Source organism: Salmo salar, chromosome ssa19 (assembly GCF_905237065.1).
Source record: "Salmo salar chromosome ssa19, Ssal_v3.1, whole genome shotgun sequence".
Classification (NCBI taxonomy): Eukaryota; Metazoa; Chordata; class Actinopteri; order Salmoniformes; family Salmonidae; genus Salmo; species Salmo salar.
The window spans coordinates 68,631,922-68,646,412 of record NC_059460.1 but is presented as its reverse complement, the minus strand read 5'-3'; the positions used below and the strand labels follow the sequence as shown (position 1 = coordinate 68,646,412).

The following is a 14,491-nucleotide window of genomic DNA, read 5'->3' as shown; positions in this document are numbered from 1 at the left end:
CCGGCAAATACACACACACACACACACACACACACACACACACACACACACACACACACACACACACACACACACACACACACACACACACACACACACACACACACACACACACACACACACACACACACACACGCATGAAATGTACGGACGTGGACCAATATGTTTTTCCCACCAAATGGGATGACGCAGAAAAGACACAGCCACTAAACAGCTGATTGATTGAAATGACAACGGCTGGGAACATATGTGGCAAACATTTGTCAACATTTGGGTTTATAATTGAGTGGTTAAACATCTGTTCCATCTGTTGTTTTTTCATGTTTATCATGTCTGATGAGGATGGAGGTGATGATGATGGTGCTGGTGGTGTGTGTGTGAGTTTGTTATGACAAGGTTAGCTAAAACTTAACTAAACAGTAGTAGTGACAACAGAGGTAGTTACACAGCCCTGGTTACATTAACCAACACCTGCAATAATTATGGAATGTTCGTTAGTCCTGGGTTTCCCAAACTTTTTAACTTGGGGCCCCCCTTCCAGATTGGGGAACATCCCGTGCCCCCTCTGTGCACGCGCCACATCTATTTCTATGGGCACAAGCACTGATCATGACACAAAAACTGTTCAGACCCCTCTTGTTGGTAGAGAATTTTGCAGGGCTTATTTCTTGCAATTCTACAAATTTTGCCATGTCTAATGTGTATTCATGTGATAATTGAGTGACAAAAAAATTACAATAATATCTATAGTTTAAGAAACCTAAATATATATTTTTTAGCTGACATGGGCGAATTGATCTGGACATTTTATAAATAGCTTTCTAAGGTATGCAATGATTAACATGACAAGAGGAACTGATAATGCACTTCCCAATTTCGAAATTGCACCTTGTGCATTCTACTATTACAACTTTCAAAATTAAGTTTAAATCCAGACTTTCCTTTTTATATATATATATATATATATATATATATATATATATATATATGGCACACCCCAACAGTTCGGGAACCATCTTAGTCCACTTAATTATTTTTTTCAGTTCTCTTAATTTCCACTGTTCGTAAAGTAAATGAGTCATGCACTGTAGGGCGTTCCGTCATACCTCCAGAGAGCTCAGACTACAGTGGGTTGAGATTTAGCATTCACTGTGATCAAGACCAGAGAGACAGAGAGAGAAGCTTTGGAAATTGGGAGCACACTGAAAAATTGTGATGAAGGCTAAGGCCCGAAATGTGTTCGTTTTTAATCGATGAACAAGCTTCTTTTTTTTAATCAACTTCCAGTCCTCCACTGCCCTCCAAGAGTTGCTGAATTTCCTCTTCATTTCAATTTGGAACTCACGACCACCCATGGGGTGGAGGAGAGCGAGAGAGAGAGAGCGAGCTCATTCCTCGCTGAATTTCTCTCTCTGCCTTCCCCCTCTCATCGATGGTCACTCAGATGCCAGCCTGCCTCTCTGACAAAGACATTTTCACACAAGCAAACAAGGTGCTCTTCATGCTCAGTGGGATAAAGTAAACGATGGAGAGCTAAAGAGAGGGAAAGTCTATACTTTACATTCTTGAATGTCAGCAGACACATACACAGTTTAGACAACCCCCTGGATTGGAAACAATGTACGAGCAGTGAACTATTACTATTGTGCAATGATGGTAGTGTTTGACATGTCACTCACACAAATAGCCATTTCGGTCTGAAAGGATTAATTAGGGACTGACTGGAACAAACACAGAAGGGTTGTGTGTAACTTAGTCCCAAAAAATGTTTTATTTTACCTAATTTTAACATTCTGTCATGTTCAACTTCATAAAAAAACTTGTTTTTCCATCTCTAGAGGTTAAATAAATAAAGTAATAGAGTTGACCATAACAGGTTTGGCGATTTAAATCCCCATATGACAGGGGAAGGAAGCTTGTTGTTTCAACAGGGAGGGGCAATTGAATGTTTTAACAATGCCGCTCAGTTTTCCACCAAAAAACACTAGAAAATGGCCCAAAAAAAGAGTAGAACCAGCTCCCCTGCAATTACTCTATGATTTGACTATTAGATGTTAAATGTTTTTTTTTAATAAAAAAATAGGAATAGTTTCACCATATTAAAACAACAGTTCAGATCACGTAATAGGGTTGACCTTAAAATGAGGGACAGAGGTAAATTAATCAATAATCACTTAAAACAAATAACCTTTGAAATAACTTTGTCAAAGCAGCAAAATAACCAAGTCCTCACAATATAAATTATTTTAACTTGGCTTCCGGAGGTTGGGTTGATGATGTGGCAGGTGGCAGCGTGGAAGGCACATCTTATCCCATAAATTAATCATAAAAACTGATGATTAGCTGATAACTGCGAAACAAACATTCTGGATAATATAGAGAACCTTGAACTATTTATTTATCTGCATTTTGATATGCTCGAAAAAGAATCAGATACATTGAAGCAAAGAAAGAAAAGACCTTTCCTCGAACTCTGCGAACGAAACTGAAGGGAAGCCACCGTCTAAAATTACAAACGTAACATTGGAGGGGGACGTTTTTATAACTACAGTGCCTTGCAAAATGATTCATCCCCCTTGGCGTTTTTCCTATTTTGTTGCATTACAATCTGTAATTTAAATAGATTTTTATTTGGATTTCATGTAATGGATATACAAATCCAAATTGGTGAAGTGAAATGAAAAAAAATAACATTTCAAAATATAAAAAAAATGTAAGGTAATATATATGTATTTATATTTATATTTGATATATATATATATATATATATATATATATTATATTATTTATATATATATGTATTCACCCCCTTTGCTATGAAATCCCTAAATAAGATCTGGTGCAACCAATTACCTTCAGAAGTCACATAATTAGTTAAATAAAGTCCACCTGGGGGCAATCTAAGTGTCACATGATCTGTCACATGATTTTAGTATATATACACCTGTTCTGAATGGCCCCAGAGTCTGCAACACAACAAGGGGCACCACCAAGCAAGCGGCACCATGAAGACCAAGAAGCTCTCCAAACAGGTCAGGGACAAAGTTGTGGAGAAGTACAGATCAGGGTTGGGTTATAAAAAAATATCCAAAACTTTGAACATCCCACAGAGCACCAAAGAGGCAACAAAGAGACCAAAGAGAACCCTGAAGGAGCTGCAAAGCTCCACAGCGGAGATTGGAGTATCTGTCCACAGAACCACTTTAAGCCGTACACTCCATGGAGCTGGGCTTTACGGAAGAGTGGCCAGAAAAAAAGTAATTGCTGACAGAAAAATTAAACAAACATGTTTGGTGTTCACCAAAAGGCATGTGGGAGACTCCCCAAACATATGGAATAAGGTACTCTGGTCAGATGAGACTAAAATGTAGCTTTTTGGCCATCAAGGAAAATGTCTGGCACAACCCAACACATCTCATCACCCCACGAACATCATCCCCACAGTGAAGCATGGTGGTGGCAGCATCATGCTGTGGGGATGCTTTTCATTGGCAGGGACTGAGAAACTGGTCAGAATTGAAGGAATGATGAATGGTGCTAAATACAGGGAAATTCTTGAGGGAAACCTGTTTCAGTCTTCCAGAGATTTGAGACTAGGACGGAGGTTCACCTTCCAGCAGGACAATGACCCTAAGCATACTGCTAAAGCAACACTCAAGTGGTTTAAGGGGAAACATTTAAATGTCTTGGAATGGCCTAGTCAAAGCCTAGACATCAATCCAGTTGAGAATCTGTGGTATGACTTAAAGATTGCGGTACACCAGCAGAACCCATCCAGCTGGAAGGAGCTGGAGCAGTTTAGTCTTGAAGAATGGGCAAAAATCCCAGTGGCTAGATGTGTCAAGCTTATAGAGACATACCTCAAGAGACTTGCAGCTGTAATTGCTGCAAAAGGTGGCTCTACAAAGTATTGACTTTGGGGGTGAAGTTTGTCTTCTTTGTTTCACAAGAAAAAATATTTGGCATCTTCAAAGTGGTAGGCATGTTGTGTAAATGAAATGATACAAACCCCACCAAAATATATTTTAATTCCAGGTTGTAAGGCAACAAAATAGGAAAAATGCCAAAGGGGTGAATACTTTCACAAGCCACTGTATGTCTCCAGAAGATAAAGCATTGCTTACAAGCATTAGCGAGCAATTAAAACATATGGATCTATTGCCTGGGCAAACGGGGGAGGTTCAAGCCTTAAAAACAGGAATGGATTACAGTAAAAAAAATGGAAAAAATACGATAAGATAAAATAAGATATTGAAAACTACCGTGGCCTCCCTAAAATACACTACAGAGAGGCTACGATATGTTAATAAAACAATGAAAGCTGAATTACTTTGTCTAAAGTTCAGAAGTATGAAGAATAATACTGTTATAATGGAAATAAAGGAGGATGAATATGAACACTATCAGTCAATGGAGGAAAAATACAAGGAATTCATGAAACATAATCTCAAGATGACGGACGAAGAGGTGGATACAATTGATTTTCAAAGGGCTCACCATTTCGGGTGGCAGAGCGGAGGGAAGGCCCCGTCCGATCGTAGCTATGATAACTCACTACAAAATGAAAATTGTCTTGTTACATTAGGGTAGGGAATGGAAGAACACCCCATTCTCTATGAATGAACAATTTTCCCATGAAATAGTGGAGAGACAACGTGCCTTGTACCCCACTTTCAAAAGGCTCCGAGCAGAGAAGCAGAATGTTTGTCTAGTGGTCTAAAAATGTTATGTAAACAACCAAATGTTCAAGGACTCGAGTGATAGGTAACTCCTACTGAAGTAGTCCCCGATACACATTTGCACCCCCTTACATAGTACAATCGTTTGTGCACTCTGAACTCTCAAAGAGCGAAACGCTCTGAATTTATGAAGGGACAATCTGACAATGATCTGAGTTTATGAACGCCCGGAGCACACTCTGGCACGCCAGATTAAATTAATGATCACAACCATAGTATGAACCAGCCTTTATTCTTAAAATCTTTGGTTGTTTAGTACATGGCCTCACATGCAAATTCTTAAAGAGATGGGTGGGGCTAAAGCTTAAGAGGGTGTGAACGATGCTGAATGGGTGTAGACAAAGAAGAGCTCTCCAGTTGCTGTACCAAAACATTCAAAGGCCAAATTCTCAAAAGTGAGTTTACGAGTTTATCAACTTTCAAAGAATAATTACTTTCCCATTGTTCTTCAACTGTAGTGTATGATATACCATTTTCTAGCTCTTAGTCTATACTTTTATCCAATGTAAAAAACACAATTTCAAATGTTGCTACTTAAGACTGAATCAAGCCGGTTGATTACAATTATGGATTAATTTGTTTTTTACAAAAACATTTTGCTATATGATGGCCTTTAAAAAAAAAGTGTATTATTGATTGTTTTTTAAATCATGCGGAATGGAACTGTGGACTTAAAATAAGGTTGGACTTATGGTTAACCTATCCTTTTTTTATTTCAGCAATATGGAACTTTGGACTACAAGATGGGTAAGACCTTTTTCTTTTTGATTGTTTATTTATTTAATTTGAAGATTGCACAGTAGTACATTAGAAATACCAAGGTAGTTTTTTGTTTAATATGATACAGCCTAAGTGTAGAGGTCGGGTATATTATGACTTAAAAGCTGTTATATAGTGCAGCCCTTGTTCACGGATGTGAATCGGAACGATTAGCTTTTAAGACTAAATGTAATAAATATGAATAGATCTAAGGTAGAGCAGGGATAAAGGATTATATAATTAAAAACCTGCCTAGGTTCTCTTTTAAAGTAAGCCTATATGATTCTAAAATAATTGGTGTCATTATCCTTTGTGACAAACCTCTTCAAGATTAGGAGAGTTTGTCACAAATTTAGCCGGAAACTGTCACCAAAATCACCCCAGAATGAGAGTTCCTTCGAACAGGACAGTACCTGTGTGTTTGTTTCTCCGTCCTGGTCCACCCAGGCCAAAGGCGAGGTCAAGGATAGCAGGGTTCGGTACACAAATCAGATTCTCGGTAGGTCTAGGTCCAAACGCCAACAGGTAAGTCCAAACAGTCCAGCTCATACATGGTAAATCCAGCTGATATATATTGTCTCTTTCTATATGGTTCAAAGATCTCTTTCTATATGGTTCACCTTCCAGCCCTTCCTCTCCCTGGTTTGTCTTGACCCCTTATCTGTAGGTTGGTCCCACCTTCTGAGCGTTTCCCTTGCTTCTGGGAATTGTTTTGGCGGTCGGCCATTTTGTGATCTGTAGTTCTGATCGGGGTGACCATTTTAATGAGAGGGCAGAGCCTGTTAATCAGTTCTGCTCTCACATATCTGCCATTTATCACTCGACACACTTCTTTGCCACACCTTTTACATTAAAAAAATATATCTTAATATAAAAAATGTAAAGGGAACATTTAATGTTTCGATACACACTGGAAAATGTATTAGGTTTTGTCAAAATTGTCTCTATTAGTGTGTGGCGGGCTGGTTAACATTGGGATAAACTGATTAAAGTTAATGGTAGAAACAACACAATAACTGGCTTATGATAGCACTTCTCTAAGCGAGAGGTATATTATATATTTCTATATGTTATTTACGCTACATTTTATATTCTTGATCCTAATGATATAGGCCTAGGTGTAAAATAGCTGAGGTGATAAAGAAACGACCCTGGAATAAAAACAAAATGTGTGTGGGTGGAGAGAGATGTTGTTTTTAATTAGTATTTAAAAAAAATGTAACCTATATTTAACTAGGCAAGTCAGGTTTACTCGCTCTCGATTGTCAGTACTGCATGTATTCTTGGCTATCGTGCCATGACTGTGTCAGGGTTGATTGTAAGTTAAATTTAGGCATTCCTTTATGGGTAGTGTGATGCTTAAGACCGGCAGAATCTATGTTCCTTTTTCGTTCTTTGATTTTCTTGGAATAAAAATTGATATAATAAGGACTACATTAAATATGTTTTGCATGTAATGGACATAAAGAACTGGTCTTGCGATATAGGTAATTTTCTCTTCATTTTTTCATTTTCTTTTCCAAAGAATTGGATCCAATGAACTGAGCAGGCTGGGCTGACATGCTTATAGCCTTGCTAGGACTTTCTAAATATGAGCATGAATTTATAATATTGTGCAATTATTAATTCTATTAATATGATATATTATTGTTATTATAGATTTTTTGGACTGTTTTCCATGTTTTTGATTAGTTCTCTTAAAAAGCATACTCATAGATATGTAATAGACCTATGGGGCTTTGAATGTGTTAGTGAAGGGTGGCAGTATTTAATTATGTTATCATGGGACTGCCCATACTTCCCTCTGGCCTACGTCATTTGGCGGCCAAGGGTTTGCCTTAGGACGCAAAGGTGCGTCATAAGTCAGGGAGATGGTCTGATAGTCTTAGTGACAACAGACCTAGAAATGGGGGGAGGTTTTAGTGGGTGGAATATTAGGACAACTGGAGGTTTACAAAGTTGCAGCTACAGTATGCTTAACTGTGCAAATATTATAGTACAGCTATATGGACACTTACAGACGTTGCTCAACTAAAAGTTTTGTGATCATGCTGCGGGACTTAGAGGTAATTTGTCGTTTAGTACGGTACCCTGCGTCACTACTTCATTGCTCCAGACCAGCACAAGGGGGAGTTAGAGCACTGATTATGCTTTTGGGTCCCAAGGCGCTACTGTGACTCTAACTGACGACATAAACCAAAATAGAAACTGATAATTGCACACGACTTCAGTATTAATTACAAAAACTGGTGATACACTAAGGTTTTTATTCTAAGAGAAATCTAGACTACAATTAGGGTGTGGAAATGTTAGCATTATTTTGCTCTTACTTTAGTACTGTAGCCTACTCCTGACCGGTCATGTTGTACAGTGCCTGAGTGGCGCAGTGCTCTAAGACACTGCATAGCAGTACAAGCTGTGTTGCTACAGATGTTGGTTCAATACCAATGCCATCCTCGACTGGGAGACCCATGAGATGACTGTAGGTTTATGATTTCTCTCTCACTAAAAACAGAAATAAATCATTCTAAATAACAAACTGGCTTTATTTACAAATAAGTAACAATAATCTCCAAAATATTGTTATTTTTTAAACAAACGATTATTATTAATTTAGAATTATATAAAAGCCCCTTGGATATTCGCACAGATATATTATTAACCCTGTTATTAGCAGGACAAAATATATTAGGCATGGCTCCCGAGTGGCGCACAATGGGATTGCCTTGCAGTTCACCAGCTTTATCCAATGAGATAGTGGTGAGCGCACGAGGTTCAAGGCACGAAGGCTGGGGGCACGGGATGGGCCGCACAGAAGACGGACCTAGCCCATGGGGAAGGAAGGAGGTTTTCTCCAGTAGATTTTCCGTTCCTCCTGAAAGCCCTAATCTGCAACTTAAATGAATAGAGTTCCAGGTCATTGTGCTACAGTATGTTGTTACAGCATAATCAAAGTGAGGACAATCGGGGATATGCTGTATACTTATGGCCTATTGTAAGCTGAAAGTCACACCATTCCAGTACTCCTCAACCCGCCCCAAACTCCACCCTTATCACAGTTACCATACAAAAATTAGCTGTTTAGCTATAAAAAAAATTTACATTGCGACTAAAGAGAACAGATGAAATGGACATTGTTTTCATCAAGCCAGCTTCTTTCTATGGTGATACCCGTTCCAGGGTTAGGACCATAACCGCGAGAGGACTTGAAAATGAGCTGGAGCTAAGAGGATCACCAAAACTAAAGGTATTTAGCTCAGCTCTGTCAGGAGGAATGGGCCAAAATTCATCCAACTTTTTGTGGGAAGCTTGTGGAAGACTACCCGAAACATTTGACCCAAGTTAAACAATTTAAAGGCAATGCTACCAAATACTAATTGAGTGTATGTAAACTTCTGACCCACTGGGAATGTGATGAAGGAAATAAAATCTGAAATAAATAATTCTCTCTACTATTATAATGACATGTCACATTCTTAAAATAAAGTGTTGATCCTAATTTTTACTAGGATTAAATGTCAGGAATAGTGAAAAGCTGAGTTTAAATGTATTTGGCTAAGGTGTATGTACATTTCCGACTTCAACTGTATGTAGCAGAAAAGCTGTGTGTCCTCAGAAGAGGGGGAGTGGTGGATGGGTTAATAAATAAAAATAAGTCTTCACAATGATGGTGAAACTTTCAGAAATTTGGGGATTAAGTGGGTTACAATCTTCCTAGAAGTCCCACAGGGTTGACGGAGGGACATGTCAAAATACAGAATTTTTGCACTTTAGCAAGCCTTTATTCATATTAACAATCAGATTTGTAAAATTCTCATTTAATATAACAGGCTTTTAATATTCAATATAGGTGCACAATTTCTAAATAAAATATCAAACGACGCAAAGGGCACTCTTTTCGTGGAATGACCCAGAAACCATCACCAGAAACCCCCATATCCCAATTTGTGCCACTCATAAGTGAGAAACCTACATTCCAAGTATTGACCAGGTTATAGAAAAGAGCAGAAGCTTTGAACTGTCCATTCAGTCCCCAGTCCTACCTACCTACAGGTTATAGACAATTTGCTATTTTAGTATTTCTCCAGTAGGTTTCCTCAAGGAAAAAGCCTCCACTTCTATCTCAAAGATAATAAAACAAAAACACAATAGTAAATACTACAGTAATGTCCGCAAAACACTACAGTAAATACTACAATCTGTAAAAACACTACATTAATTACTAGTTTTATCCCAAATTTCTTCCAGGTGTGCCGCACTTTAAAGTCCACTCAACTCACATAATAACACTGTGTAAGCATTTTGTTAAGTTGGCTTTTTTATAGTGCATAGACATAAGAAGACCAAATGTATAAGATGAAATAGGTATTACACATAGTAGACATCAAGATATCAAGTGTTGAGCATTAATCAATGTTCTCAGATATATGCATAGGGACAGATGGAGAGAGACCTCTAGACATTAATATACCGTAAGCCTTGAAAATAAAAGTTCTACCAAAACTAATCTGAACTATAGGGTGGATCTCATATTGACTACTTTCCATTCAACCTTCCTCCTCCTCCCTTCTCTCTCCGTCTATTCCTCATTGACTCTCTCTTTCTCTATCCATCCTCTCTCTCTCTCTCTCTCTCCCCATCTCCCTCCCTCTTTCCTTCCACCCTTCTCTCCGTGGCTCTTGGTATTAGTGTCACCCAGTCACTTCTCACTAACCACCCCATTCAATTTCATCCTGCGGAGACGATACAGAAACCATTACGCATAGAGCAAATCACAGTGTGTGTGTGTGTGTGTGTGTGTGTGTGTGTGTGTGTGTGTGTGTGCTATGGTATATGTGGTGGGAGTGTTTGATTGTTAAGGCAGTTATGATAACAACAGTACAAACCATTTCTTTATGCCGACATTAATTACTTAGTTTAACAGATTCTTAAATTAATAGGATTGTTTCAGAATCTCATTGCTTATAGGTCATATGTAAAATAATGGTTTTAATACAATGAATGTAATATGTGTATAATAACTTCAGGCAGGATAATGTGATACACAGAGGTGTAAATTATTAGGGCTTGAAGTTATGCTTTCATAATAATTATAATTGTACAAAGAGAAAGAGAAAAAGGGACTAGATCACATTAATCTGATTTCTACTTTATAGTGAAACAGGGCACATCAAATAGTTGTTCTGCCCAATCCAACATCAAGCTCTAAACATCTCATTCACAGGCATAATGAACACTCTCTGATACGCTTTGCCAAACCAATCTGAGAGATCAGTGTGTGCGTGCCTGTCTGTCTGCCTGCCTGCCTTCCTGCCAACCATGCTCCCTTCCCCAGCCCAACCCTCCAGCCATCCTTCGACCTCTTGTGATTTCAACATCATTGTGACATCAATGTAACATAAATGAAATATCAGCTCACATGGATGCTGTGGCAGTCAGTACAGTGCAGTATAGCTAGATGGATACTGCACAGGTCTGATGACCTGACCACTCTCAAGCTTTGATCCTGTTTGACTTTCTATGGTCTATCATTGTTTAAGTAACTTGCGTCCTCCATAGAATAGAATGATTAAAACGGACATTCCCATTCAAGGCAATATTCATTGATTACATTTACTGTAAATTCTGGTGGCCATATTGAGTGTACCCATATTATAGTCATTATATTTCTATGGTGTGGTCTGTCCACCCCCAGCTAAAATAAAGACTGGTTTATAATAGCAATCAATGTAAGAGCTATCAGCACCGTGAGGGACACTGATAGAAAATACAGAAATAGCTGGGCTGAGGACGGATTTCCCTTCACAAGCTACCTGACAGAATGGGGGGAGAGAAAGTAAACAGATAAGCTCAATGTTAGCTATCCAGCAGTGCAGTGGATGGTTGCTTGTCTGTCTGCCTGTTTGCCAATATATTCAATCCATCTGAATAGTGCATTTCAGGGCCAGACTTAGCATGGCTGTACTATCTCCCTCTGCATCACTGTTGCCTTATCTGTGTTCAATATTCTACAACACTGTGTGTCTACGGGACGATAAATAAATAATAGATGAGTTATGGCGTTGGTAAAATAAGCTGAGCGAGATATAGTACATAAAAGGTAGAAGTTTTTGGGGGTTTGTGTGTATGTGTGTGAGCGCGTGCCTGTCTGTCTGTCCATGCATTCATCACTCTGTATGTTCATTACGTCTGTCTGTCTGTCTGTCTGTCTGTCTGTCTGTCTGTCTGTCTGTCTGTCTGTCTGTCTGTCTGTCTGTCTGTCTGTCTGTCTGTCTGTCTGTCTGTCTGTCTGTCTGTCTGTACAGTGTAAGTCATGAATGGGAGAGAGTGGAATTCAAAGAAAGAAAGAGGGGAAGTCGGAAAAAGAAAGAAAAAAGAAAAGACAGACACAGAGCAGGAGAACGAGTGTGTTTGTGGGATCAGGGTGGGTCTGGGGTGAGCAGCAGGACACAGAAAACACTGGGTGAGTCTCAGAAAAGTCATTAGTAGTGGCATTTGAAAGTGGTGGCGTGTCAATGACACAGAGACTAGCTCGCAGTGGGAGAGGGTTTAGGGGCCAGGAAGCATGGGAGTAAAGGCTGGGGGAGTGGATTGGGACTCTCTGGGGCGACTGGTGTTATTAAAAACTGTTCAACTAGTGAGTTATACACATGCACAAAAGCACACAATAAAGCATGCACACACACAGACAGATGGACAGACACAGACACACACAGACTACATTTCAAATATACACGTCTAATGTACATTGTACTTTAAGGTGTGTAATGCTAGATTTAGATCAAGAATCATAGGGCTGAAAGACAGTATTATCACCTTTCTTGGGCTCATCCCAAATAGTAAACTAATAGGGATACAACTTACTCTAAAATGTGAAAAACAAAAAAACACAGTATGCAGCACCCCTGCACTATTACCACCATTACATTAAATGGGGAATTTGGCTGAGGCCCATCTGTTGTTTTAGTCGAACATTGTGTTTGGGTAATAGTCTCTGAATGTGTCCCAAACGGCACCTTATGTCCTATATAGTGCACTACTTTTGACCAGAGCCCTATGGGATGATTTGATGGGCCCTAATCAAAAGTAGTGTACTAAATAGGGAATAGGGTGCAATTTGAGACACATTCATTATCTCATTTACATTTTACATTTTAGTCATTTAGCAGACACTCTTATCCAGCGCGACGTACAGTTATCTCGGTCTCCACACACTGTGCTATGGCTGGTTGCTGTAAATCTGTCCAGCTCATTAGCGCTGACACAGGGAATGCTAGCAGCCCACCTGCTCCCCTTCACCCTCTTTATAGCACCACAAATTAAACCCACAATTACAGCACGCATGCCAGCGCACGTGCGCACACACTCCTCCTTTACAACTCCTCAATTACACCAGCTCTTTCCCATTCCTTCCATTGTTACTTTTTTCCTCCATGTCCTTGTCTCTGTATCTCTCTACATACCACATCTCTCTACTTTCTCACTCCCATCTCTTTCCACTCCTTTCTGTTATTTTTCCTCTCCGTCAAACTAGTTCCGTCTCTGTCCATCCCCCTCCTTCTCTGCCTGTCTGTTTTTCTCTGCAGTCAACTTCAGGAACTAGCTTATCGTCTCAGAGTTGCTGATGGAAGTCATAATCTGTGATTGGCCGGCTACTGTGGCACGTAGGGTGAGTGACAGGTTGATGGAGTGATGTCGCAGCGTATTTGCTTTGCCCGACGGAGGTCACCGGAAGTCGCAGAGGTAATGAGGCCATAAAAATGCGGAGGACAGAAAGTTGTTGGAGGAGGAAGAGGATGAGAGGGAGGGAGGGAGGGATGGAGGAAACAAGATAGAACAGGGAAAGAAGTCACAACACCCTCACTGCATCATCTCGTCCTCGGCTCCCCCATGGCTTAGCACTGAGTATTCTGTGAGCTACAGTTGGTGCCCGGAGAACATGTATCATACACAAACATGGCCTGAGATAATGTTAAAATTATTTGATGAAGTTCATGAATTGCCTGGCTGGGACAGTAGAAATGTGAAAAGAACAGTGGAAACACTCCTATGGATGCATAGTGACACTTCAGTAAACAGGCATTTGCCATGGTTTATCATGAAATAAATAATGGCTTGGAACACGATTTTAGGCAATCAGCATCCAAGACCGGAACAGTCTAATCAAAATGTTGTTATGCTGTACCTACAGCAAGGACAACCTGCCTTGCCTGCCCTAAAGGCCTCTATCTATTCAAAGGTATAATTGCAGCAATTTGTGGGCTCCCGAGTGGCGCTGTGGTCTAAGGCACTGTATCTCAGCGCAAGAGGTGTCACTACAATCCCTGGTTCATATCCAGGCTGTATCACATCTGGCTGTGATTGGGAGTCCCATAGGGTGGCACACAATTGGCCCAGTGTTGTCCGGGGTAGGCCGTCATTGTAAATAAGTAATTGTTCTTAACTGATTTGCCTAATTAAATAAAGGTTAAAATAAAAAATATAACCTTAGCAGCTCTTTGTAACTAGAACCCTGAGATAACCCCAAATAATGCAGAGAAAACCCTGATAGAACCCTCAGACAATCCTGAAAAAACAGAGAAACCTAAAACAACTCTTCACTCCACTCATAGGAGGAGGTAAAGAGGGGCAGGCTAAACAGCCCCCTCTTTCTCTGAATTGATTTGCTTGACTTTATGGATTGAAGAGGAAAAATCCCAGTGGCTTTGAAGATTTGGAGAAGACTGGGGATAGGCTATGCACTCAATATAAACACAACACGATATATGTGTGTGCGTGGCTGAGATAGATTTCAGCCTCTGTTTGAAGTTCCAGACTCCAACATTCTACTCTACTCTGGCAATTACTACATATCAACAATCAGATGGGGAAGAGGGCAAAAAGAAGGGAGGAGGGAGGGAGGGAGAGAGAGAGGGGGATAAAGAGAGAGAGAGAGAAGGGGGGTGAGACTGCCCCCCTTCCTCTCCTCCTTCTGACCAGAGAGTGAGGGAGAC

The 14,491-nt window shown here is 39.8% G+C and overlaps 1 protein-coding gene across 3 annotated transcripts in view; it reads right to left on the bottom strand.

The window, feature by feature from the left end:
- LOC106579432 (cadherin-23) overlaps window positions 1–14,491 on the bottom strand; it is a 706,260-nt gene that overhangs the window by 515,405 nt on the left and 176,364 nt on the right. The window lies entirely within an intron of this gene.